Genomic DNA, 27,954 nt, shown 5'->3' on the forward strand with positions numbered 1-27,954 from the left:
CCGTCAAACTAATAGTCGCTCAAATTGATGCAGACCCTCAAACTAATACAGTCCCTCAAACTAATACAGACCCTCAAACCAATACAACAACTCAAACTAACACAGCCCCTCAAAATAATACAGACCCTGAAACTAATACAGTTCCTCAAACTAACACTGACCCACAAATTAATACAGCCTCTCAAATGAATACCGTTCCTTCAAATTAATAGTTCCACAAACTAATACAGTCCCTCAAGGTAATACAAACCTTCAAACTAAAACAAACCCTCAAACGAATACAGCCCCTCAAACTTAACACAGCCCCGCAAACTAATACAAACCCTCAAACTAATACAGTTCCTCAAACTAATACAGCCCCTCAAACTAATACAAACCCTCAAACTAATACAGCTCCTCAAACTAATACAGCCTCACAAACTAATACAGTTCCTCAAACAAATATAGCCCCTTAAACTAATACAGACCCTCAAACTAATAGAGTCCCTCAAATTAACAGAGCCCCCCAAACTAATACAGACCCTCAAACTAATACAGACCCTCAAACTAATACAGACCCTCAAACTAATACAGTCCCTCAAACTAATACAGACCCTCAAACTAATACAGACCCTCCAACTAATACAGCACCTCACACTAATACAGACATTCAAACTAATACAGACCCACAAACTAGTACAGACCCTCGAACTAATGCAGACCCTCAAACTAACAGAGACCCACAAACTAATACAGCCCCACAAACTAATACAGTTCCTCAAATTAATACAGCCCCTCAAACGAATAAGGTTCCCTCAAATTAATACACCCTCAAAATAATACAGTCCCTCAATCTAATAGTCCCTCAAACTAATACTGCCCCTCAAACTAATACAGCTCCTCAAACTAATACAGCCTCAGAAACTAATACAGTTCCTCAAACAAATATAGCCCCTTAAACTAATACAGACCCTCAAACTAATAGAGTCCCTCAAATTAACAGAGCCCCCCAAACTAATACAGCCCCTCAAACTAATACAGCCCCTCAAACTAATACAGTCCATCAAACTGATACAGACCCTCAAACTAATACAGACCCTCAAACTAATACAGCCCCTCAAACTAATACAGTCCATCAAACTGATACAGACACTCAAATTAATACAGACCCTCAAACTAATACAGTCCCTCAAACTAATACAGACTCTCAAACTAATACAGACCCTCAAACTACTACAATCCCTCAAACTAATACAGACCCTCAAACTAATACAGAGCCTCCAACTAATACAGTCCCTCAAACTAATATAGACCCACAAACTAATACAGACCCACAAACTAATACAGACCCTCCAACTAATACAGACCCTCCAACTAATACAGACCCTCAAACTAATACAGACCCACAAACTAATACAGCCCCACAAACTAATACAGACCCTCCAACTAATACAGACCCTCAAACTAATACAGATCCACAAACTAATACAGACCCTCAAACTAATACAGACCCACAAACTAATACAGCTCCACAAACTAATACAGCCCCACAAACTAATACAGACCCACAAACTAATACAGCCCCTCAAACAAATACAGCCCCTCAAACTAACACTGCCCCTCAATCTAACACAGCCCCTCAAACTAATAAAGCCCTGAAACTAATACAGTCCATCAAACTAATACAGTCCATCAAACTAGTTCTATCCATCAAACTAATACAGCCCATCAAACTAATACAGCCCATCAAACTAGTACTATCCATCATACGAATACAATTCATCAAACTAATACAGCCCTGAAACAAATACAGTCCCTCAAACTAATACAGTCCATCAAACTCATACAGTCCATCAAACTAGTGCTATCCATCAAACTAATACAGACACTCAAACTAATACAGATCTGAAACTAAGACAGTCCCTCAAACTAATACAGTCCCTCAAATTAATACAGACCTGAAACTAATACAGTCCCTAAAACTAATACAGCCCATCAAACTAATACAGTTGCTCAAACTAATACAGTTGCTCAAACAAATACAGCACCTCAAACTATTATAGCCCCTAAACCTAATACAGTCCCTCAAACTAATACAGTCCCTCAAACAAATACAGTTCCTCAAACGAATACAGACCATCAAAATAATACAGGCCCTCAAACTAATACAGCCCCTCAAACTAACACTGCCCCTCAAACTAACACTGCCCCTCAAACTAATACAGCCCATGAAACTAATACAGTACCTCAAACTAACACAGCCCCTCAAACTAATACAGCCTCTCAAACTAATACAGTCCCTCAAACTAATACAACTCCTCAAAATAATACAGTCCCTCAAACTAATACAGCCCCTCAAACTATTACAGCCCCTCAAACTAATACAACCCCTCAAACTAATACAGTCCCTCAAACTAATACAGCCCCTCAAACTAATACATTCGCTCAAACTAATACACCCCTAACACTAAAACAGTCCCTCAAACTAACACAGCCCCTCAAACTAACAGAGCCCCTCAAGCTAACACAGTTGCTCAATTTAACACAGCCCCTCAAATTAATAGAAACTCTCGAACTAATACAAACCCTCAAACTAATACTTTTCTCAAACTAATACAGGCCCTCAAACTAATACAGACCCCCAAACTAATACAGACCCCCAAACTAATACAGACCCCCAAACTAATACTCTTTCTCAAACTAATACAGTCCCTCAAACGAATACAGTCCCTCAAACTAATACAGATCCGAAAACTAATAGTCACTCAAACTAAGACAGTCCATAAAACTAATACAGTCCCTAAAACTAATTCAGTACCTCAAACTAATACAGCCCCTCAAACTAATACAGCCCCTCAAACTAATACAGCCCATCAAAGTAATACAGCCCATCAAAGTAACACAGCCCATCAAAGTAACACAGCTCCTCAATCTAACACAGCCCCTCAAACAAATACAGCCCCTCAAACTAACACAGCCCATCAAACTAACACAGCCCGTCAAACTAATACAGTCGCTCAAATTGATACAGACCCTCAAACTAATACAGTCCCTCAAACTAATACAGTCCCTCAAACTAACACAGACCCTCAAACTAACACAGACCCTCAAACCAATACAACCCCTCAAACTAACACAGACCCTCAAACTAATACAGCCCCTGAAACTAATACAGTACCTCAAACTAATACAGGCCCTGAAACTAATACAGCCCCTCAAACAAATACAGCCCCTCAAACTAACACAGCCCCTCAAACTAACACTGCCCCTCAAACTAACACAGCCCCTCAAACTAACACAGCCCCTCAAACTAACACTGCCCCTCAAACTAACACAGACCCTCAAACTAATACAGCCCCTCAAACTAATACAGCCCTGAAACTAATACAGTCCATCAAACTAATACAGTCCATCAAACTAGTTCTATCCATCAAACTAAAACAGTCCATCAAACTAGTACTATTCATCAAACTAATACTGTTCATCAAACTAATACAGCCCTGAAACAAATACAGTCCCTCAAACTAATACAGTCCATCAAACTCAGAGTCCATCAAACTAGTACTATCCATTAAAATAATACAGACCCTCAAACTAATACAGATCTGAAACTAATACAGTCCCTCAAACTAATACAGACCTGAAACTAATACAGTCCCTAAAACTAATACAGCCCCTCAAACTAATACAGTCCCTCAAACTAATACAGATCCTAAAACTAATACAGTCCCTCAAACTAAGACTGTCTATCAAACTAATACAGTCCCTAAAACTAATTCATTACCTCAAACTAATACAGCCCCTCAAACTAATAAGAGCCACTCAATTAATACAGCCCCTCAAACTAACACAGCTCCTCAATCTAACACAGCCCCTCAAACAAATACAGCCCCTCAAAGAAATACAGCCCCTCAAACTAACACTGCCCCTCAATCTAACACAGCCCCTCAACCTAATAAAGCCCTGAAACTAATACAGTCCATCAAACTAATACAGTCCATCAAACTAGTTCTATCCATCAAACTAATACAGCCCATCAAACTAATACAGCCCATCAAACTAGTACTATCCATCATACGAATACAATTCATCAAACTAATACAGCCCTGAAACAAATACAGTCCCTCAAACTAATACAGCCCCTCAAACTAATACAGCCCCTCAAACTAATACAGCCCATCAAAGTAATACAGCCCATCAAAGTAACACAGCCCATCAAAGTAACACAGCTCCTCAATCTAACACAGCCCCTCAAACAAATACAGCCCCTCAAACTAACACAGCCCATCAAACTAACACAGCCCGTCAAACTAATACAGTCGCTCAAATTGATACAGACCCTCAAACTAATACAGTCCCTCAAACTAATACAGTCCCTCAAACTAACACAGACCCTCAAACTAACACAGACCCTCAAACCAATACAACCCCTCAAACTAACACAGACCCTCAAATTAATACAGCCCCTGAAACTAATACAGTACCTCAAACTAATACAGGCCCTGAAACTAATACAGCCCCTCAAACAAATACAGCCCCTCAAACTAACACAGCCCCTCAAACTAACACTGCCCCTCAAACTAACACAGCCCCTCAAACTAACACAGCCCCTCAAACTAACACTGCCCCTCAAACTAACACAGACCCTCAAACTAATACAGCCCCTCAAACTAATACAGCCCTGAAACTAATACAGTCCATCAAACTAATACAGTCCATCAAACTAGTTCTATCCATCAAACTAAAACAGTCCATCAAACTAGTACTATTCATCAAACTAATACTGTTCATCAAACTAATACAGCCCTGAAACAAATACAGTCCCTCAAACTAATACAGTCCATCAAACTCAGAGTCCATCAAACTAGTACTATCCATTAAAATAATACAGACCCTCAAACTAATACAGATCTGAAACTAATACAGTCCCTCAAGCTAATACAGACCTGAAACTAATACAGTCCCTAAAACTAATACAGCCCCTCAAACTAATACAGTCCCTCAAACTAATACAGATCCTAAAACTAATACAGTCCCTCAAACTAAGACTGTCTATCAAACTAATACAGTCCCTAAAACTAATTCATTACCTCAAACTAATACAGCCCCTCAAACTAATAAGAGCCACTCAATTAATACAGCCCCTCAAACTAACACAGCTCCTCAATCTAACACAGCCCCTCAAACAAATACAGCCCCTCAAAGAAATACAGCCCCTCAAACTAACACTGCCCCTCAATCTAACACAGCCCCTCAACCTAATAAAGCCCTGAAACTAATACAGTCCATCAAACTAATACAGTCCATCAAACTAGTTCTATCCATCAAACTAATACAGCCCATCAAACTAATACAGCCCATCAAACTAGTACTATCCATCATACGAATACAATTCATCAAACTAATACAGCCCTGAAACAAATACAGTCCCTCAAACTAATACAGTCCATCAAACTAGTGCTATCCATCAAACTAACACAGCCACTCAAACTAATACAGACCTGAAACTAATACAGTCCCTAAAACTAATAGAGCCCCTCAAACTAATACAGTTCCTCAAACAAATACAGCCCCTCAAACTATTATAGCCCCTTAACCTAATACAGTCCCTCAAACTAACACAGCCCCTCAAACAAATACTGTTCCTCAAACAAATACAGTTCCTCAAACTAATAAAGACCATCAAAATAATACAGGCCCTCAAACTAATACTGCCCCTCAAACTAACACTGCCCCTCAAATTAATACAGCCTCTCAAACGAATACACTTCCCTCAAAGTAATAGACCCTCAAACTAATACAGCCCCTCAATCTAATACAGTCCCTCAAACTAATACATTCGCTCAAACTAATACACCCCTAAAACTAATACATTCCCTCAAACTAAAGCAGTTCCTCAAACTAACACCGCCCCTCAAACTAACAGAGCCCCTCAAACTAACACAGCTCCTCAATCTAACACAGCCCCTCAAATTAATACAAACCCTCGAACTAATACAAACCCTCAAACTAATACTGTTTCTCAAACGAATACAGGCCCTCAAACTAATACAGAACCTCAAACTAATACTGTTTCTCAAACGAATACCGGCCCTCAAACTAATACAGAACCTCAAACTAATACAGACCCCCAAACTTATACTGTTTCTCAAACGAATACAGGCCCTCAAACTAATACAGAACCTCAAACTAATACTGTTTCTCAAACGAATACCGGCCCTCAAACTAATACAGAACCTCAAACTAATACAGACCCCCAAACTTATACTGTTTCTCAAACGAATACAGGCCCTCAAACTAATACAGAACCTCAAACTAATACAGACCCCCAAACTAATACAGACCCTCAAACTAAGACAGTCCCTCAAACTAATACAGATCCTAAACCTAATACAGTCCCTCAAACTAAGACAGTCCATCAAACTAATACAGTACCTAAAACTAATTCAGTACCTCAAAATAATACAGCCCCTCAAACTAACAAGGCCCCTCAAATTAATACAGCCCCTCAAACTAATACAGCCCCTCAAACTAATGCAGCCCCTCAATCTAACACAGTCCCTCAAATTAATACAGGCCTGAAACTAATACAGTCCCTAAAACTAATACAGTTGCTCAAACAAATATAGCACCTCAAACTATTATAGCCCCTTAACCTAATACAGTCCCTCAAACAAATACAGTTCCTCAAACGAATACAGACCATCAAAATAATACAGGCCCTCAAACTAACACTGCCCCTCAAACTAACACTGCCCCTCAAACTAACACTGCCCCTCAAATTAATACAGCCTCTCAAACGAATAACGTTCCCTCAAATTAATAGACTCTCAAACTAATACAGTCCCTCAATCTAACACAGCCCATCAAACTATTACAGCCCGTCAAACTAATACAGTCGCTCAAATTGATGCAGACCCTCAAACTAATACAGTCCCTCAAACTAATACAGCCCCTCAAACTATACAGACCCACAAACTAATACAGCCCCTCAAACTAACACAGACCCTCAAACTAACACAGACCCTCAAACCAATACAACCCTTCAAACGAACACAGCCCCTCAAACAAATACAGTTCCTCAAACAAATACAGTTCCTCAAACTAATACAGACCATCAAAATAATACAGGCCCTCAAACTAATACTGCCCCTCAAACTAACACTGCCCCTCAAATTAATACAGCCTCTCAAACGAATACACTTCCCTCAAATTAATAGACCCTCAAATTAATACAGTCCCTCAATCTAATACAGTCCCTCAAACTAATACGGCCCATCAAACTAATTAGGCCCCTCAAACTAATACAGCCCTTCAAACAAATACAGTCACTCAAAAGAATACAGACCCTCAAACTAATACAGCCCCTCAAACTAACACAGCCCCTCAAACTAATACAGGCCCTCAAACTAATACAGACACTCAAACTAACACAGACCCTCAAACTAATACAGACCCTCAAACTAATACAGACCCTCAAACTAATACAGCCCCTCAAACTAACACAGCCCCTCAAACTAACACAGCCCCTCAAACTAATACAGGCCCTCAAACTAATACAGGCACTCAAACTAACACAGATCCTCAAAAAAACTAATACAGCCCCTCAAACTAATACAGACCCTCAAACTAATACAGCCCCTCAAACTAACACAGCCCCTCAAACTAACACAGCCCCTCAAACTAACACAGCCCCTCAAACTAATAAAGGCCCTCAAACTAATACAGACACTCAAACTAATACAGACCCACAAACTATACAAACCTACAAACTAATACAGACCCTGAAACTAATACAGACCCTGAAACTAATACAGACCCTCAAATTGATACAGACCCTCAAACTAATACAGTCCCTCAAACTAATACAGCCCCTCAAACCAATACAACCCCTCAAACTAATACAGCACCTGAAACTAATGCAGTCCCTCAAACTAACACAGATCCTAAAACTAATACAGTCCCTCAAACTAAGACAGTCCATCAAACTAATACAGTCCCTAAAACTAATTCATTACCTCAAACTAATACAGCCCCTCAAACTAACACTGCCCCTCAAACTAACACTGCCCCTCAAACTAACACAGCCCTCAAACTAACACTGCCCCTCAAACTAACACTGCCCCTCAAACTAATACAGTCCATCAAACTAATGCAGCCCTGAAACAAATGCAGTCCCTCAAACTAATACAGACCATTAAACACGTACAGTCCATCAAAGTAGTACTATCCATCAAACTAATACAGACCCTCAAACTAATACAGATCTGAAACTAATACAGTCCCTCAAACTAACACTGCCCCTCAAATTAATACAGCCTCTCAAACGAATACCGTTCCCATCAAATTAATAGACCCTCAAAATAATATAGTCCCTCAATCTAATACATTCCCTTCAAACTAATACAGCCCCTCAAACTAATACAGCCCCTCAAACTAATACAGCCCCTCAAACTAATACAGACCCTCAAACTAATAGAGACCCTCAAACGAATACAGACCCTAAAACTAATACAGTCCATCAAACTAACACAGCCCCTCAAACTAATACAGTCCCTCAAACTAATACAGCCCCAAAAACTAATACAGACCCTCAAACTAATACAGCCGCAAAAACTAACACAGCCCCTCAAACTAATACAGTCCCTGAAACTAATACAGACCTTCAAACTAATACAGTCCCAAAAACTAACACAGCCTCTCAAACTAACACAGCCCCTCAAACTAAACCAGCCCCTCAAACTAATACTGCCCCTTAAACTAATACAGCACCTCACACTAATACAGTCTCTCAAACTAATACAGCCCCTCAAATGAATACAGACCCTTAAACGAATACAGTCCCTCAAACTAATACAACCCCTCAAACTTAATACAGCCGATCAAATTAATACAAATCCGCAAGCTTTTAAAACCCTCAAACTAATCCAGTCTCTCAAACTAATACAGCCCCTCAAACTAATACAGCCCCTCAAACTAATACAGCCCCTCAAACTAATACAGCTGCTGAAACTAATACAGACCCTAAAAGTAACACAGTTCCTCAAACAAATACAGTCTCTCAAACTAATACAGTCTCTCAAAGTAATTTAAACCCTCAAACTAATACAGCCTCTCAACGTAATACAATCCCTCAAACTAATACAATCCCTCAAGCTAATACCAACCTTCAAACTAATACAAACCCTCAAACTAATACAGCCCCTCAATCTAATACAGTTCCTCAAACTAATACAGCCCCTCAAACTAATACAAACCCTCAAGCTAATACAGTTCCATAAACTAATACAGTTCCTCAAACTAATATAGTTCCTCAAACTAATATAGTTCCTCACACTAATATGGCCCCTCAAACTAATACAAACCATCAAGCTAATACAGTTCCTCAAACTAATACAGGGCCTCAAACTAATACAAACCCATAAATTAATACAGCCCCACAAACTAATACAGTTCCTCAATCTAATACAGTCCCTCAAATTAACAGAGCCCCTCAAACTAACACAGCATCCCAAACTAATACAGTCCATCAAACTAATACAGTCCATCAAACTGATAGACCCTCAAATTAACAGAGCCCCTCAAACTAAACCAGCCCCTCAAACTAATACTGCCCCTTAAACTAATACAGACACTCAAATGAATACAGACCCTCAAACTAATACAGTCTCTCAAACTAATACAGTCTCTCAAACTAATACAGCCCCTCAAACTAATACAGGCCCTCAGACTAATGCAGTCCATCAAACTAATACAGCCCCTCAAACTAATACAGCCCCTCAAACTAATACAGACCCTCAAACTTAATACAGCCGATCAAATTAATACAAATCCTCAAGCTTTTAAAACCCTCAAACTAGTACAGTCTCTCAAACTAATAAAGCCCCTCAAACTAATACAGCCACTCACACGAATACAGTCCCTCAAAATAATACAGACCCTCAAACTAATACTGTCCCTCAATCTAATACAGTCCCTCAATCTAATACAGCCCCTCAAACTAATACAGCCCCTCAAACTAATACTGCTGCTGAAACTAATACAGACCCTAAAAGTAATACAGTTCCTCAAACGAATACAGTCTCTCAAACTAATACAGTCTCTCAAAGTAATTTAAACCCTCAAACTAATGCAGGCGCTCAATGTAATACAATCCCTCAAACTAATACAATCCCTCAAGCTAATACAAACCTTCAAACTAATACAAACCCTCAAACTAATACAGCCCCTCAATCTAATACAGTTCCTCAAACTAATACAGCCCCTCAAACTAATACAGCCCCTCAAACTAATAAAGCCCCTCAAACTAATACAGACCCTCAAACTAATAGAGACCCTCAAACGAATACAGACCCTAAAACTAATACAGTCCATCAAACTAACACAGCCCCTCAAACTAATACAGTCCCTCAAACTAATACAGCACCAAAAACTAATACAGACCCTCAAACTAATACAGCCCCAAAAACTAACACAGCCCCTCAAACTAATACAGCCCCTGAAACTAATACAGTCCCTCAAACTAATACAGCCCCAAAAACTAATACAGACCTTCAAACTAATACAGTCCCAAAAACTAACACAGCCTCTCAAACTAACACAGCCCCTCAAACTAATACAGTCCCTCAAACTAATACAGCCCCAAAAACTAACACAGCCCCTCAAGCCAATACAGACCCTGAAACTAATACAGACCCTGAAACTAATACAGACCCTCAAATTGATACAGCCCCTCAAACGAATACAGACCCTTAAACTAATACAGTCCCTCAAATTAACAGAGCCCCTCAAACTAATACAACCGCTCAAACTAATACAGTCCCAAAAACTAATACAGACCTTCAAACTAATACAGTCCCAAAAACTAACACAGCCCCTCAAACTAACACAGCCCCTCAAACTAACACAGCCCCTCAAACTAACACAGCCCCTCAAACTAACACAGCCCCTCAAACTAATACAGTCCCTCAAACTAATACAGCCCCAAAAACTAACACAGCCCCTCAAGCTAATACAGATCCTGAAACTAATACAGACCCTGAAACTAATACAGACCCTCAAATTGATACAGCCCCTCAAACTAATACAGACCCTTAAACTAATACAGTCCCTCAAATTAACAGAGCCCCTCAAACTAATACAACCCCTCAAACTAATACATCCCTCAAACGAATACAGTTCCTCAATCGAATACAGTCCCTCAAATTAACAGAGCCCCTGAAACTAACACAGCATCTCAAACTAATACAGTCCATCAAACTAATACAGTCCATCAAACTGATAGACCCTCAAATTAACAGAGCCCCTCAAACTAAACCAGCCCCTCAAACTAATACTGCCCCTCAAACTAGTACAGCACCTCACACTAATACAGTCCATCAAACTAATACAGTCCCTCAAACTAATACAGCCCCACAAACTAAGACATTCCATCAAACTAATACAGTTGCTCAAACTAATACAGTCCCTCAAACGAATACAGACCCTTAAACAAATACAGTCCATCAAACTAATACAGTCCATCAAACTGATAGACCCTCAAATTAACAGAGCCCCTCAAACAAAACCAGCCCCTCAAACTAATACTGCCCCTTAAACTAATACAGCACCTCACACTAATACAGTCTCTCAAACTAATACAGCCCCTCAAATGAATACAGACCCTTAAACTAATACAGTCCCTCAAACTAATACAACCCCTCAAACTTAATACAGCCGATCAAATTAATACAAATCCGCAAGCTTTTAAAACCCTCAAACTAATCCAGTCTCTCAAACTAATACAGCCCCTCAAACTAATACAGCCCCTCAAACTAATACAGCTGCTGAAACTAATACAGACCCTAAAAGTAACACAGTTCCTCAAACAAATACAGTCTCTCAAACTAATACAGTCTCTCAAAGTAATTTAAACCCTCAAACTAATACAGCCTCTCAACGTAATACAATCCCTCAAACTAATACAATCCCTCAAGCTAATACCAACCTTCAAACTAATACAAACCCTCAAACTAATACAGCCCCTCAATCTAATACAGTTCCTCAAACTAATACAGCCCCTCAAAATAATACAAACCCTCAAGCTAATACAGTTCCACAAACTAATACAGTTCCTCAAACTAATACAGTCCCTCAAACTAATACAGCCCCTCAAACGAATACAGACCCTTAAACTAATACAGTCCCTCAAATTAACAGAGCCCTTCAAACTAATACAGGCCCTCAGACTAATGCAGTCCATCAAACTAATACAGCCCCTCAAACTAATACAGTCCCTCAAACTAATACAGCCCCTCAAACTGATACAGTCCCTCAATGTAATACAGACCCTAAAACTAATACAGCCCCTCAAACTAATACAGTCCCTCAAACTAATACAGCCCCTCAAGCTAACACAGCTGCTCAAACTAACACAGCCCCTCAAACTAATACTGCCCCTCAAACTAACACAGCCCCTCAAACTAATACAGAACCTCAAACTAAAACAGTCTCTCAAACTAATTTAAACCCTCAAACTAATACAGACCCTCAAACAAATACAAACCCTCAAATTAATATAGCCCCTCAAACTAATACAGTCTCTCAACTAATACAGTCTCTCAAACTAATACAGAACCTCAAACTAAAACAGTCTCTCAAACTAATTTAAACCCTCAAACTAATACAGCCTCTAAAACCAATACAAACCCTCAAACGACTAAAACCCCTCAAACTAATACAGCCCCTCAAACTAATACAGACCCTCAAACTTAATACAGCCGATCAAATTAATACAAATCCTCAAGCTTTTAAAACCCTCAAGCTAGTACAGTCTCTCAAACTAATACAGCCCCTCAAACTAATACAGCCACTCACACTAATACAGTCCCTCAAAATAATACAGACCCTCAAACTAATACTGTCCCTCAATCTAATACAGTCCCTCAATCTAATACAGCCCCTCAAACTAATACAGCCCCTCAAACTAATACTGCTGCTGAAACTAATACAGACCCTAAAAGTAATACAGTTCCTCAAACGAATACAGTCTCTCAAACTAATACAGTCTCTCAAAGTAATTTAAACCCTCAAACTAATGCAGGCGCTCAATGTAATACAATCCCTCAAACGAATACAGCCCCTCAAACTAACACAGCCCATCAAACTATTACAGCCCGTCAAACTAATACAGTCGCTCAAATTGATGCAGACCCTCAAACTAATACAGTCCCTCAACTAATACAGCCCCTCAAACTATACAGACCCACAAACTAATACAGCCCCTCAAACTAACACAGACCCTCAAACTAACACAGACCCTCAAACCAATACAACCCTTCAAACGAACACAGCCCCTCAAACAAATACAGTTCCTCAAACAAATACAGTTCCTCAAACTAATACAGACCATCAAAATAATACAGGCCCTCAAACTAATACTGCCCCTCAAACTAACACTGCCCCTCAAATTAATACAGCCTCTCAAACGAATACACTTCCCTCAAATTAATAGACCCTCAAATTAATACAGTCCCTCAATCTAATACAGTCCCTCAAACTAATACGGCCCATCAAACTAATTAGGCCCCTCAAACTAATACAGCCCTTCAAACAAATACAGTCACTCAAAAGAATACAGACCCTCAAACTAATACAGCCCCTCAAACTAACACAGCCCCTCAAACTAATACAGGCCCTCAAACTAATACAGACACTCAAACTAACACAGACCCTCAAACTAATACAGACCCTCAAACTAATACAGATCTGAAACTAATACAGTCCCTCAAACTAATACAGCCACTCAAACTAACACTGCCCCTCAAACTAATACAGGCCCTCAAACTAATACAGACACTCAAACGAATACAGACCCTCAAACTAATAGAGACCCTCAAACTAATACAGTCCATCAAACTAACACAGCCCCTCAAACTAATACAGTCCCTCAAACTAATACAGCCCCAAAAACTAACACAGCCCCTCAAACTAATACAGCCCCTGAAACTAATACAGTCCCTCAAACTAATACAGCCCCAAAAACTAATACAGACCCTCAAACTAATACAGTCCCAAAAACTAACACAGCCCCTCAAACTAATACAGTCGCTCAAACTAATACAGCCCCAAAAACTAACACAGCCCCTCAAGCTAATACAGACCCTGAAACTAATACAGACCCTGAAACTAATACAGACCCTCAAATTGATACAGCCCCTCAAACTAATACAGTCCCTCAAACTAACACAGCCCCTCAAACGAATACAGACCCTCAAACTAATACAGGCCCTCAGACTAATGCAGTCCATCAAACTAATACAACCCCTCAAACTAATACAGTCCCAAAAACTAATACAGACCTTCAAACTAATACAGTCCCAAAAACTAACACAGCCCCTCAAACTAACACAGCCCCTCAAACTAATACAGTCCCTCAAACTAATACAGCCCCAAAAACTAACACAGCCCCTCAAACTAATACAGACCCTCAAACTATACAGACCCACAAACTAATACAGCCCCTCAAACTAACACAGACCCTCAAACTAACACAGACCCTCAAACCAATACAACCCTTCAAACGAACACAGCCCCTCAAACAAATACAGTTCCTCAAACTAATACTGCCCCTCAAACTAACACTGCCCCTCAAATTAATACAGCCTCTCAAACGAATACACTTCCCTCAAATTAATAGACCCTCAAATTAATACAGTCCCTCAATCTAATACAGTCCCTCAAACTAATACGGCCCATCAAACTAATTAGGCCCCTCAAACTAATACAGCCCTTCAAACAAATACAGTCACTCAAAAGAATACAGACCCTCAAACTAATACAGCCCCTCAAACTAACACAGCCCCTCAAACTAATACAGGCCTTCAAACTAATACAGACACTCAAACTAACACAGACCCTCAAACTAATACAGACCCTCAAACTAATACAGACCCTCAAACTAATACAGCCCCTCAAACTAACACAGCCCCTCAAACTAACACAGCCCCTCAAACTAATACAGGCCCTCAAACTAATACAGGCACTCAAACTAACACAGATCCTCAAAAAAACTAATACAGCCCCTCAAACTAATACAGACCCTCAAACTAATACAGACCCTCAAACTAATACAGCCCCTCAAACTAACACAGCCCCTCCAACTAACACAGCCCCTCCAACTAACACAGCCCCTCCAACTAACACAGCCCCTCAAACTAATAAAGGCCCTCAAACTAATACAGACACTCAAACTAATACAGACCCACAAACTATACAGACCTACAAACTAATACAGACCCTGAAACTAATACAGACCCTGAAACTAATACAGACCCTCAAATTGATACAGACCCTCAAACTAATACAGTCCCTCAAACTAATACAGCCCCTCAAACCAATACAACCCCTCAAACTAATACAGCACCTGAAACTAATGCAGTCCCTCAAACTAAGACAGTCCATCAAACTAATACAGTCCCTAAAACTAATTCATTACCTCAAACTAATACAGCCCCTCAAACTAACACAGCCCCTCAAACTAATACAGCCCCTCAAACTAACACAGCCCCTCAAACTAACACTGCCCCTCAAACTAACACTGCCCCTCAAACTAATACAGCCCCTCAAACTAATAAAGCCCTGAAACGAATACAGTCCATCAAACTAATGCAGTCCATCAAACTAGTATTATCCATCAAACTAATACAGTTCATCAAACTAATACAGCCCTGAAACAAATGCAGTCCCACAAACTAATACAGACCATTAAACACGTACAGTCCATCAAAGTAGTACTATCCATCAAACTAATACAGACCCTCAAACTAATACAGCCCCTCAAACTATTACTGACACTCAAACTAACACTGCCCCTCAAATTAATACAGCCTCTCAAACGAATACACTTCCCTCAAATTAATAGACCCTCAAAATAATACAGTCCCTCAATCTAATACATTCCCTTCAAACTAATACAGTCCCTCAAACTAATACAGCCCCTCAAACTAATAAAGCCCCTCAAACTAATACAGACCCTCAAACTAATAGAGACCCTCAAACGAATACAGACCCTCAAACTAATACAGTCCATCAAACTAACACAGCCCCTCAAACTAATACAGTCCCTCAAACTAATACAGTCCCTCAAACTAATACAGCCCCAAAAACTAACACAGCCCCTCAAACTAATACAGACCCTCAAACGAATACAGCCCCAAAAACTAACACAGCCCCAAAAACTAACACAGCCCCTCAAACTAATACAGACCCTCAAACTAATACAGCCCCAAAAACTAACACAGCCCCAAAAACTAATACAGCCCCTCAAACTAATACAGTCCCTCAAACTAATACAGCCCCAAAAACTAATACAGACCCTCAAACTAATACAGTCCCAAAAACTAACACAGCCCCTCAAACTAACACAGCCCCTCAAACTAACACAGCCCCTCAAACGAATACAGACCCTTAAACTAATACAGTCCCAAAAACTAATACAGACCTTCAAACTAATACAGTCCCAAAAACTAACACAGCCTCTCAAACTAACACAGCCTCTCAAACTAATACAGACCCTCAAACTAATACAGCCCCAAAAACTAACACAGCCCCAAAAACTAATACAGACCCTCAAACTAATACAGCCCCAAAAACTAACACAGCCCCTCAAACTAATACAGCCCCTGAAACTAATACAGTCCCTCAAACTAATACAGCCCCAAAAACTAACACAGCCCCTCAAGCTAATACAGATCCTGAAACTAATACAGACCCTGAAACTAATACAGACCCTCAAATTGATACAGCCCCTCAAACTAATACAGACCCTTAAACTAATACAGTCCCTCAAATTAACAGAGCCCCTCAAACTAATACAGACCTTCAGACTAATGCAGTCCATCAAACTAATACAACCCCTCAAACTAATACATCCCTCAAACGAATACAGACCCTCAATCGAATACAGTCCCTCAAATTAACAGAGCCCCTGAAACTAACACAGCATCTCAAACTAATACAGTCCATCAAACTAATACAGTCCATCAAACTGATAGACCCTCAAATTAACAGAGCCCCTCAAACTAAACCAGCCCCTCAAACTAATACTGCCCCTCAAACTAGTACAGCACCTCACACTAATACAGTCCATCAAACTAATACAGTCCCTCAAACTAATACAGCCCCACAAACTAAGACATTCCATCAAACTAATACAGTCTCTCAAACTAATACAGCCCCTCAAATGAATACAGACCCTTAAACTAATACAGTCCCTCAAACTAATACAACCCCTCAAACTTAATACAGCCGACCAAATTAATACAAATCCGCAAGCTTTTAAAAACCTCAAACTAATCCAGTCTCTCAAACTAATACAGCCCCTCAAACGAATACAGCCCCTCAAACTAATACAGCCCCTCAAACTAATACAGCTGCTGAAACTAATACAGACCCTAAAAGTAACACAGTTCCTCAAACAAATACAGTCTCTCAAACTAATACAGTCTCTCAAAGTAATTTAAACCCTCAAACTAATACAGCCTCTCAACGTAATACAATCCCTCAAACTAATACAATCCCTCAAGCTAATACCAACCTTCAAACTAATACAAACCCTCAAACTAATACAGCCCCTCAATCTAATACAGTTCCTCAAACTAATACAGCCCCTCAAACTAATACAAACCCTCAAGCTAATACAGTTCCACAAACTAATACAGTTCCTCAAACTAATATAGTTCCTCACACTAATACTGCCCCTTAAACTAATACAGACACTCAAATGAATACAGACCCTCAAACTAATACAGTCTCTCAAACTAATACAGTCTCTCAAACTAATACAGCCCCTCAAACTAATACAGGCCCTCAGACTAATGCAGTCCATCAAACTAATACAGCCCCTCAAACTAATACAGCCCCTCAAACTAATACAGACCCTCAAACTTAATACAGCCGATCAAATTAATACAAATCCTCAAGCTTTTAAAACCCTCAAACTAGTACAGTCTCTCAAACTAATACAGCCCCTCAAACTAATACAGACACTCACACTAATACAGTCCCTCAAAATAATACAGACCCTCAAACTAATACTGTCCCTCAATCTAACACAGTCCCTCAATCTAATACAGCCCCTCAAACTAATACAGCCCCTCAAACTAATACTGCTGCTGAAACTTATACAGACCCTAAAAGTAATACAGTTCCTCAAACGAATACAGTCTCTCAAACTAATACAGTCTCTCAAAGTAATTTAAACCCTCAAACTAATGCAGGCGCTCAATGTAATACAATCCCTCAAACTAATACAATCCCTCAAGCTAATACAAACCTTCAAACTAATACAAACCCTCAAACTAATACAGCCCCTCAATCTAATACAGTTCCTCAAACTAATACAGCCCCTAAATCGAATACAGTTCCTCAAACTAATACAGCCCCTCAAACTAATACAAACCCTTAAGCTAATACAGTTCCTCAAACTAATATAGTTCCTCAAACTAATATAGCCCCTCAAACTAATAGAAACCCTCAAACTAATACAGTTCCTCAAACTAATATAGTTCCTCAAACTAATACAGCCCCTCAAACTAATACAAACCCTTAAGCTAATACAGTTCCTCAAACTAATATAGTTCCTCAAACTAATGTAGCCCCTCAAACTAATAGAAACCCTCAAACTAATACAGTTCCTCAAACTAATACAGTTCCTCAAACTAATATAGTTCCTCAAACTAATATAGCCCCTCAAACTAATACAAACCCACAAATTAATACAGACCCGAAAACTAATACAGTCCCTCAAACTAATACAGGGCCTCAAACTAATACAAACCCACAAATTAATACAGCCCCTCAAACTACTACAGTCCCTCAAACTAATACAGACCCTCAAACTAATACAGACCCGAAAACTAATACAGACCCGAAAACTAATACAGTCTCTCAAACTAATACAGTCGATCAAACTAATACTGCCCTCAAACTAATACAGACCCTTAAACTAATACAGTCCCACAAATTAACAGAGCCCCTCAAACTAATACAGCTACTCAAACTAATACAGCCCCACAAACTAATACCGTTCTCAAACTATTACAGTCCCTCAAACTAATACAGTTCTCAAACTAATACAGTCCCTCAAACTAATACAGTCCCTCAAATTAACAGAGCCCCTCAAACTAATACAGCCCCTCAAACTAATACAGTCCCTCAAACTAATACAGACCATCAAACTAGTACTAATAAAGCCCCTCAAACTAATACAGTCCCTCAAAATAAGACTAATACAGACCCTCAAACTAATACAGACCCTCAAACTAACACAGCCCTTCAAATTAATACAGCCCCCAAACTAATACAGCCCCTCAATCTAATACAGACCCTAAAACTAATACAGACCCTCAAACTAACACAGCCCCTCAAACTAATACCGCCTCCAAACTAACACAGCCCCTCAAACTATTACAGCTGCTGAAACTAATACAGTCCCTCAAAGTAATACAGACCCTCAAACTAATACAGTCCCTCAATGTAATACAGACCCTCAAACTAATACAGTCCCTCAAACTAATACAGCCCCTCAATCTAACACAGCCCCTCAAACCAACACAGCCCCTCAAACCAACACAGCCCCTCAAACTAATACTGCCCTTTAACTAATACAGTCCCTCAAACTAATACAGAACCTCAAACGAAAACAGTCTCTCAAACTAATTTAAACCCTCAAACTAATACAGCCTCTAAAACTAATACAAACCCTCAAACGAATAAAACCCCTCAAACTAACACAGCCCCTCAAACTAATACATCCCCTCAAAATAATACAGTTCCTCAAACTAAAGCAAACCCTTAAACTAATAAAAACCCTTAAGCTAATACAAACTCTCAAACTAATACAGCCACTCAAACTAACACAGCCTCTCAAACTAATACAGACCCTCAAACAAATTCAAACCCTCAAATTAATACAGCCCCTCAAACTAATATAGCCTCTCAAACTAACACAGCCCCTCAAACTAATACATCCCCTCAAAATAATACAGTTCCTCAAACTAAAGCAAACCTTTAAACTAATAAAAACCCTTAAGCTAATACAAACTCTCAAACTAATAATGTCCCTCAAGCTAATACAAACCCTCAAACTTAATGCAGCCGATCAAATTAATACAAACCCTCAAGCTTATAAAAACCCTCAAACTAATACAGTCCCTCAAACTAATACAGCCCCTCAAACTAACACAGCATCTCAAACTAATACAGACCCTCAAACAAATACAAACCCTCAAATTAATACAGCCCCTCAAACTAATATAGCCCCTCAAACTAATACATCCCCTCAAACTAATACAGTCCCTCAAACTAACACAGCCCCTCAAACTAATACATCCCCTCAAAATAATACAGTTCCTCAAACTAAAGCAAACCTTTAAACTAATAAAAACCCTTAAGCTAATACAAACTCTCAAACTAATAATGTCCCTCAAACTAATACAAACCCTCAAACTAATACAGTCCCTCAAACTAACACAGCCCCACAAACTAATACAGTCCTCAAACTAATACAGCCCCTCAAACTAATACAACCCCTCAAACTTAATACAGCCGATCAAATTAATACAAATCCTCAAGCTTTTAAAACCCTCAAACTAATACAGTCTCTCAAACTAATACAGACCCTCACACGAATACAGTCCCTCAAAATAATACAGACCCTCAAACTAATACTGTCCCTCAATCTAATAGCGTCCCTCAATCTAATACGGCCCCTCAAATTAATACAGCCCCTCAAACTAATACAGCCCCTCAAACTAATACAGCTGCTTAAACTAATACAGACCCTAAAAGTAAAACAGTTCCTCAAACGAATACAGTCTCTCAAACTAATACAGTCTCTCAAAGTAATTTAAACCCTCAAACTAATACAGCCTCTCAACGTAATACAATCCCTCAAACTAATACAATCCCTCAAGCTAATACAAACCTTCAAACTAATACAACCCTCAAACTAATAATGCCCCTCAATCTAATACAGTTCCTCAAACTACTACAGTTCCTCAAACTAATATAGTTCCTAAAACTAATACAGCCCTTCAAACCAACAGAAACCCTCAAACTAATACAGTTCCTCAAACTAATACAGTTCCTCACACTAATATAGCCCCTCAAACTAATACAGACCCTCAAACTAATACAGCCACTCAAGTTAACAGAGCCCCTCAAACTAACACAGCATCTCAAACTAATACAGTCAATCAAACGAATACAGTCCATCAAACTGATAGACCCTCAAATTAACAGAGCCCCTCAAACTAAACCAGCCCCTCAAACTAATACTGCCCCTCAAACTAATACAGACACTCAAATGAATACAGACCCTCAAATTAATACAGTCTCTCAAACTAATACAGTCGATCAAACTAATACAGCCCTCAAACTAATAGTCCATCAAACTAATACAGCCCCTCAAACGAATACAGACCCTTAAACTAATACAGTCCCTCAAATTAATTCAGGCCCTCAGACTAATGCAGTCCATCAAACTAATACAGCCCCTCAAACTAAGACAGCTCCACAAACTAATACAGTTCCTCAAACTATAACAGTCCCTTAAACTAATACAGACCCTCAAACTAATACAGGCCCTCAAACTAATACAGACCCTCAAACTAGTACTAATAAACCCCCTCAAACTAATACAGTCCCTCAAAATAATACTAATACAGTCCCTCAAATTAACAGAGCCCCTCAAACTAATTCAGACTAAAAAAACCAGCCCCTCAAACTAATACTGCCCCTCAAACTAATACAGCACCTCACACTAATACAGTCCCTCAAACTAATACAGTCGATCAAACGAATACAGCCCTCAAACTAATAGTCCATCAAACTAATACAGCCCCTCAAACGAATACAGACCCTTAAACTAATACAATCCCTCAAATTAACAGAGCCCCTCAAACTAATACAGGCCCTCAGACTAATGCAGTCCATCAAACTAATACAGCCCCTCAAACTAATACAAGCCCTCAAACTAACACAGCCCCTCAAACTAATACAGCCCCTCAAACTGATACAGTCCCTCAATCTAATACAGACCCTCAAACTAATACAGTCTCTCAAACTAATACAGCACCTCAAACTAATACAGTCCCTCAACTAATACAGTCCCTCAAACTAATACAGAACCTCAAACTAAAATAGTCTCTCAAACTAATACTGACCCTCAAACTAATACAGCCTCTAAAACTAATACAAACCCTCAAACGAATAAAACCCCTCAAACTAACACAGCCTCTCAAACTAATACAGTCCCTCAAACTAATACAGAACCTCAAACTAAAACAGTCTCTCAAACTAATTTAAACCCTCAAACTAATACAGCCTCTCAAACTAATACAGACCCTCAAACTTAATACAGCCGATCAAATTAATACAAATCCTCAAGCTATTAAAACCCTCAAACTAATACAGTCTCTCAAACTAATACTGACCCTCAATCTAATACAGTCCCTCAATCTAATACAGCCCCTCAAACTAATACAGCCCCTCAAACATACAGCTGCTGAAACTAATACAGACCCTAAAAGTAACACAGTTCCTCAAACGAATACAGTCTCTCAAACTAATACAGTCCCTCAAAGTAATTTAAACCCTCAAACTAATACAGCCTCTCAATGTAATACAATCCCTCAAACTAATACAATCTCTCAAGCTAATACAAACCTTCAAACTAATACAAACCCTCAAACTAATACAGCCACTCAATCGAATACAGTTCCTCAAACTAATACAGCCCCTCAAACTAATACAAACCCTCAAGCTAATACAGTTCCTCAAACTAATACAGTTCCTCAAACTAATATAGTTCCTCAAACTAATATAGCCCCTCAAACTAATAGAAAACCTCAATCTAATACAGTTCCTCAAACTAATATAGATCCTCAAACTAATATAGCCCCTCAAACTAATACAAACCCTCAAGCTAATACAGTTCCTCAAACTAATACAGGGCCTAAAACTAATACAAACCCACAAACTAATACAGGCCCTCAAACTAATACAGACCCTCAAACTAATACAGTCGATCAAACTAATACAGTCCCTCAAACTAATACAGTTCCTCAAACTAATACAGTTCCTCAAACTAATACAGTCTCTCAAACTAATACAGCCCTTCAAACCAAGAAAAACCCTCAAAGTAATATAGTTCCTCAAACTAATACAGTTCCTCAAACTAATACAAACCCACAAATTAATACACACCCTCAAACTAATAGTCCATCAAACTAATACAGCCCCTCAAACGAATACAGACCCTTAAACTAATACAGTCCCTCAAATTAACAGAGCCCCTCAAATTAATACAGGCCCTCAGACTAATACAACCCCTCAAACTAATACAGCCCCTCAAACTAATACAGTCCCTCAACTAATACAGTCCCTCAAACTAATACAGAACCTCAAACTAAAGCAGTCTCTCAAACTAATTTAAACAATCAAACTAATACAGCCTCTAAAACTAATACAAACCCTCAAAAGAATAAAACCCCTCAAACTAACACAGCCTCTCAAACTAATACAGTCCCTCAAACTAATACAGACCCTCAAACAAATACAAACCCTCAAATTAATACAGCCCCTCAAACTAATATAGCCCCTCAAACTAACACAGCCCCTCAAACTAATATAGCACCTCAAACTAACACAGCCTCTCAAACTAATACAGTCCCTCAAACTAATACAGACCCTCAAACAAATACAAACCCTCAAATTAATACAGCCCCTCAAACTAATACAACCCTCAAACTAATACTGCCGTTCAAACTAATACAGTCCCTCAACTAATACAGTCCCTCAAACTAATACAGAACCTCAAACTAAAACAGTCTCTCAAACTAATTTAAACCCTCAAACTAATACAGCCTCTAAAACTAATACAAACCCTCAAACGAATAAAACCCCTCAAACTAATACAGCCTCTAAAACTAATACAACTCCTCAAACTTAATACAGCCGATCAAATTAATACAAATCCGCAAGCTTATAAAAACCCTCAAATTAATACAGTCACTCAAATTAATACAGCCACTCAAACTAACACAGCCTCTTAAACTAATACAGACCCTCAAACAAATACAATCCCTCAAATTAATACAGCCCCTCAAACTAATAGAGCCCCTCAAACTAATACAGCTGCTGTAACTAATACAGAACCTAAAAGTAACACAGTTCCTCAAACGAATACAGTCTCTCAAACTAATACAGTCTCTCAAAGTAATTTAAACCCTCAAACTAATACAGCCTCTCAACGTAATACAATCCCTCAAACTAATACAATCCCTCAAGCGAATACAAACCTTCAAACTAATACAAACCCTCAAACTAATACAGCCCCTCAATCTAATACAGTTCCTCAAACTAATACAGCCCCTCAAACTAATACAAACCTTAACTAATACAGTTCCTCAAACTAATACAGTTCCTCAAACTAATATAGTTCCTCAAACTAATACAGCCCTTCAAACCAAGAGAAACCCTCAAACTAATATAGTTCCTCAAACTAATACAAACCCTCAAGCTAATACAGTTCCTCAAACTAATACAAACCCACAAATTAATACACACCCTCAAACTAATACAGTCCATCAAACTGATAGACCCTCAAATTAACAGAGCCCCTCAAACTAAACCAGCCCCTCAAACTAATACTGCCCATCAAACTAATACAGCACCTCACACTAATACAGTCGATCAAACGAATACAGCCCTCAAACTAATAGTCCGTCAAACTAATACAGCCCCTCAAACGAATACAGACCCTTAAACTAATACAGCCCCTCAGACTAATGCAGTCCATCAAACTAATACAGCCCCTCAAACTAATACAACCCCTCAAACTAACACAGCCCCTCAAACTAATACAGCCCCTCAAACTGATACAGTACCTCAATGTAATACAGACCCTCAAACTAATACAGTCCCTCAAACTAATACAGCCCCTCAAGCTAACACAGCTCGTCAAACTAACACAGCCCCTCAAACTAACACAGCCCCTCAAACTAATACAGTCCTTCAACTAATACAGTCCCTCAAACTAATACAGAACCTCAAACTAAAGCAGTCTCTCAAACTAATTTAAACAATCAAACTAATACAGCCTCTAAAACTAATACAAATCCTCAAAAGAATAAAACCCCTCAAACTAACACAGCCTCTCAAACTAATACAGTCCCTCAAACTAATACAGACCCTCAAACAAATACAAACCCTCAAATTAATACAGCCCCTCAAACTAATATAGCCCCTCAAACTAACACAGCCCCTCAAACTAATACAACCCTCAAACTAATACTGCCGTTCAAACTAATACAGTCCCTCAACTAATACAGTCCCTCAACCTAATACAGAACCTCAAACTAAAACAGTCTCTCAAACTAATTTAAACCCTCAAACTAATACAGCCTCTAAATCTAATACAAACCCTCAAACGAATAAAACCCCTCAAACTAATACAGCCTCTCAAACTAATACAACTCCTCAAACTTAATACAGCCGATCAAATTAATACAAATCCTCAAGCTTATAAAAACCCTCAAATTAATACAGTCCCTCAAATTAATACAGCCCCTCAAACTAACACAGCCTCTTAAACTAATACAGACCCTCAAACAAATACAAACCCTCAAATTAATACAGCCCCTCAAACTAATAGAGCCCCTCAAACTAATACAGCTGCTGTAACTAATACAGAACCTAAAAGTAACACAGTTCCTCAAACGAATACAGTCTCTCAAACTAATACAGTCTCTCAAAGTAATTTAAACCCTCAAACTAATACAGCCTCTCAACGTAATACAATCCCTCAAACTAATACAATCCCTCAAGCTAACACAAACCTTCAAACGAATACAAACCCTCAAACTAATACAGCCCCTCAATCTAATACAGTTCCTCAAACTAAAACAGCCCCTCAAACTAATACAAACCCTCAAGCTAATACAGTTCCTCAAACTAATACAGTTCCTCAAACTAATATAGTTCCTCAAACTAATACAGACCCTCAAACTAATACAGTCCCTCAAACTAATACAGACCCTCAAATGAATACAGACCCTCAAATGAATACAGACCCTCAAACTAATACAGTCTCTCAAACTAATACAGACCCTCAAATTAACAGAGCCCCTCAAACTAATACAGGCCCTCAGACTAATGCAGTTCATCAAACTAATACAGACCCTCAAACTAATACAGAACCTCAAACTAATACAGCCCCTCAAACTTATACAGCCCCTCAAACTAACACAGCCCCTCAAACTAATACAGCCCCTCAAACTAATACAGCTCCACAAACTAATACAGTTCCTCAAACTATAACAGTCCCTTAAACGAATACAGACCCTCAAACTAATACAGCCCCTCAAACTAATACAGCCCCAGAAACTAATACAGTTCTCAAACTAATACAGTCCCTCAAACTAATAGAGTCCCTCAAATTAACAGAGCCCCTCAAACTAATACAGACCCTCAAACTGATACAGTCCCTCAAACTAATACAGACCCTCAAACTAGTACTAATAAACCCCCTCAAACTAATACAGTCCCTCAAAATAATACTAATACAGACCCTCAAACTAATACAGACCCTCAAACTATTACAGCTGCTGAAACTAATACAGTCCCTCAAAGTAATACAGACCCACAAACTAATGCAGTCCCTCAAACTAATACAGCCCCTCAATATAACACAGCTCCTCAAACTAATACAGCCCCTCAAACTAATACAGCTGCTGAAACTAATACAGATCCTAAAAGTAATACAGTTCGTCAAACGAATACAGTCTCACCAACTAATACAGTCTCTCAAAGTAATTTAAACCCTCAAACTAATACAGCCTATCAATGTAATACAATCCCTCAAACTAATACAATCCCTCAAGCTAATACAAACATTCAAACTAATACAAACCACAAATTAATACAGCCCCTCAAACTAATACAGTCCCTCAAACTAATACAGACCCTCAAACTAATACAGACCCTCAAACTAATACAGTCTCTCAAACTAATACAGTCGATCAAACTAATACAGTCCCTCAAACTAATACAGACCCTCAAACTAATACAGTCTCTCAAACTAATACAGTCCCTCAAACTAATACAGACCCTCAAATGAATACAGACCCTCAAACGAATACAGTCGATCAAACTAATACAGTCCCTCAAATTAACAGAGCCCCTCAAACTAATACAGACCCTCAGACTAATGCAGTTCATCAAGCTAATACAGCACCTCAAACTAATGCAGCCCCTCAAACTAACACAGCACCTCAAATTAATGCAGCCCCTCAAACTAACACAGCACCTCAAACTAATACAGCTCCACAAACTAATACAGTTCCTCAAACTATAACAGTCCCTTACACTAATACAGACCCTCAAAATAATAGAGTCCCACAAATTAACAGAGCCCCTCAAACTAATACAGCCCCTCAAACTAATACAGCCCCTCAAACTAATACATCCCCACAAACTAATACAGTTCTCAAACTAATACAGTCCCTCAAACTAATACAGCCCCTCAAACTAATACAGTCCCTCAAACTAATACAGACCCTCAAACTAGTACGAATAAACCCCTCAAACTAATACAGTCCCTCAAAATAATACTAATACACACCCTCAATCTAATACCGACCCTAAAACTAATACAGTCCCTCAAACTAACACAGCCCCTCAAACTAATACAGTTCCTCAAACTAATACAGCCCCTCAAACTAATACAGACCCTCAAACTGATACAGACACTCAAACTAGTACTAATAAACCCCCTCAAACTAATACAGTCCATCAAAATAATAGTAATACAGACCCTCAATCTAATACAGACCTTAAAACTAATACAGACCCTCAAACTAATACAGCCACTCAATATAACCCAGCTCCTCAAACTAATACAGCCCCTCAAACTTATACAGCCCCTCAAACTAA

This window comes from Pristiophorus japonicus, chromosome 9 (genome assembly GCF_044704955.1).
Source record: "Pristiophorus japonicus isolate sPriJap1 chromosome 9, sPriJap1.hap1, whole genome shotgun sequence".
In the NCBI taxonomy this organism is placed as follows: Eukaryota; Metazoa; Chordata; class Chondrichthyes; family Pristiophoridae; genus Pristiophorus; species Pristiophorus japonicus.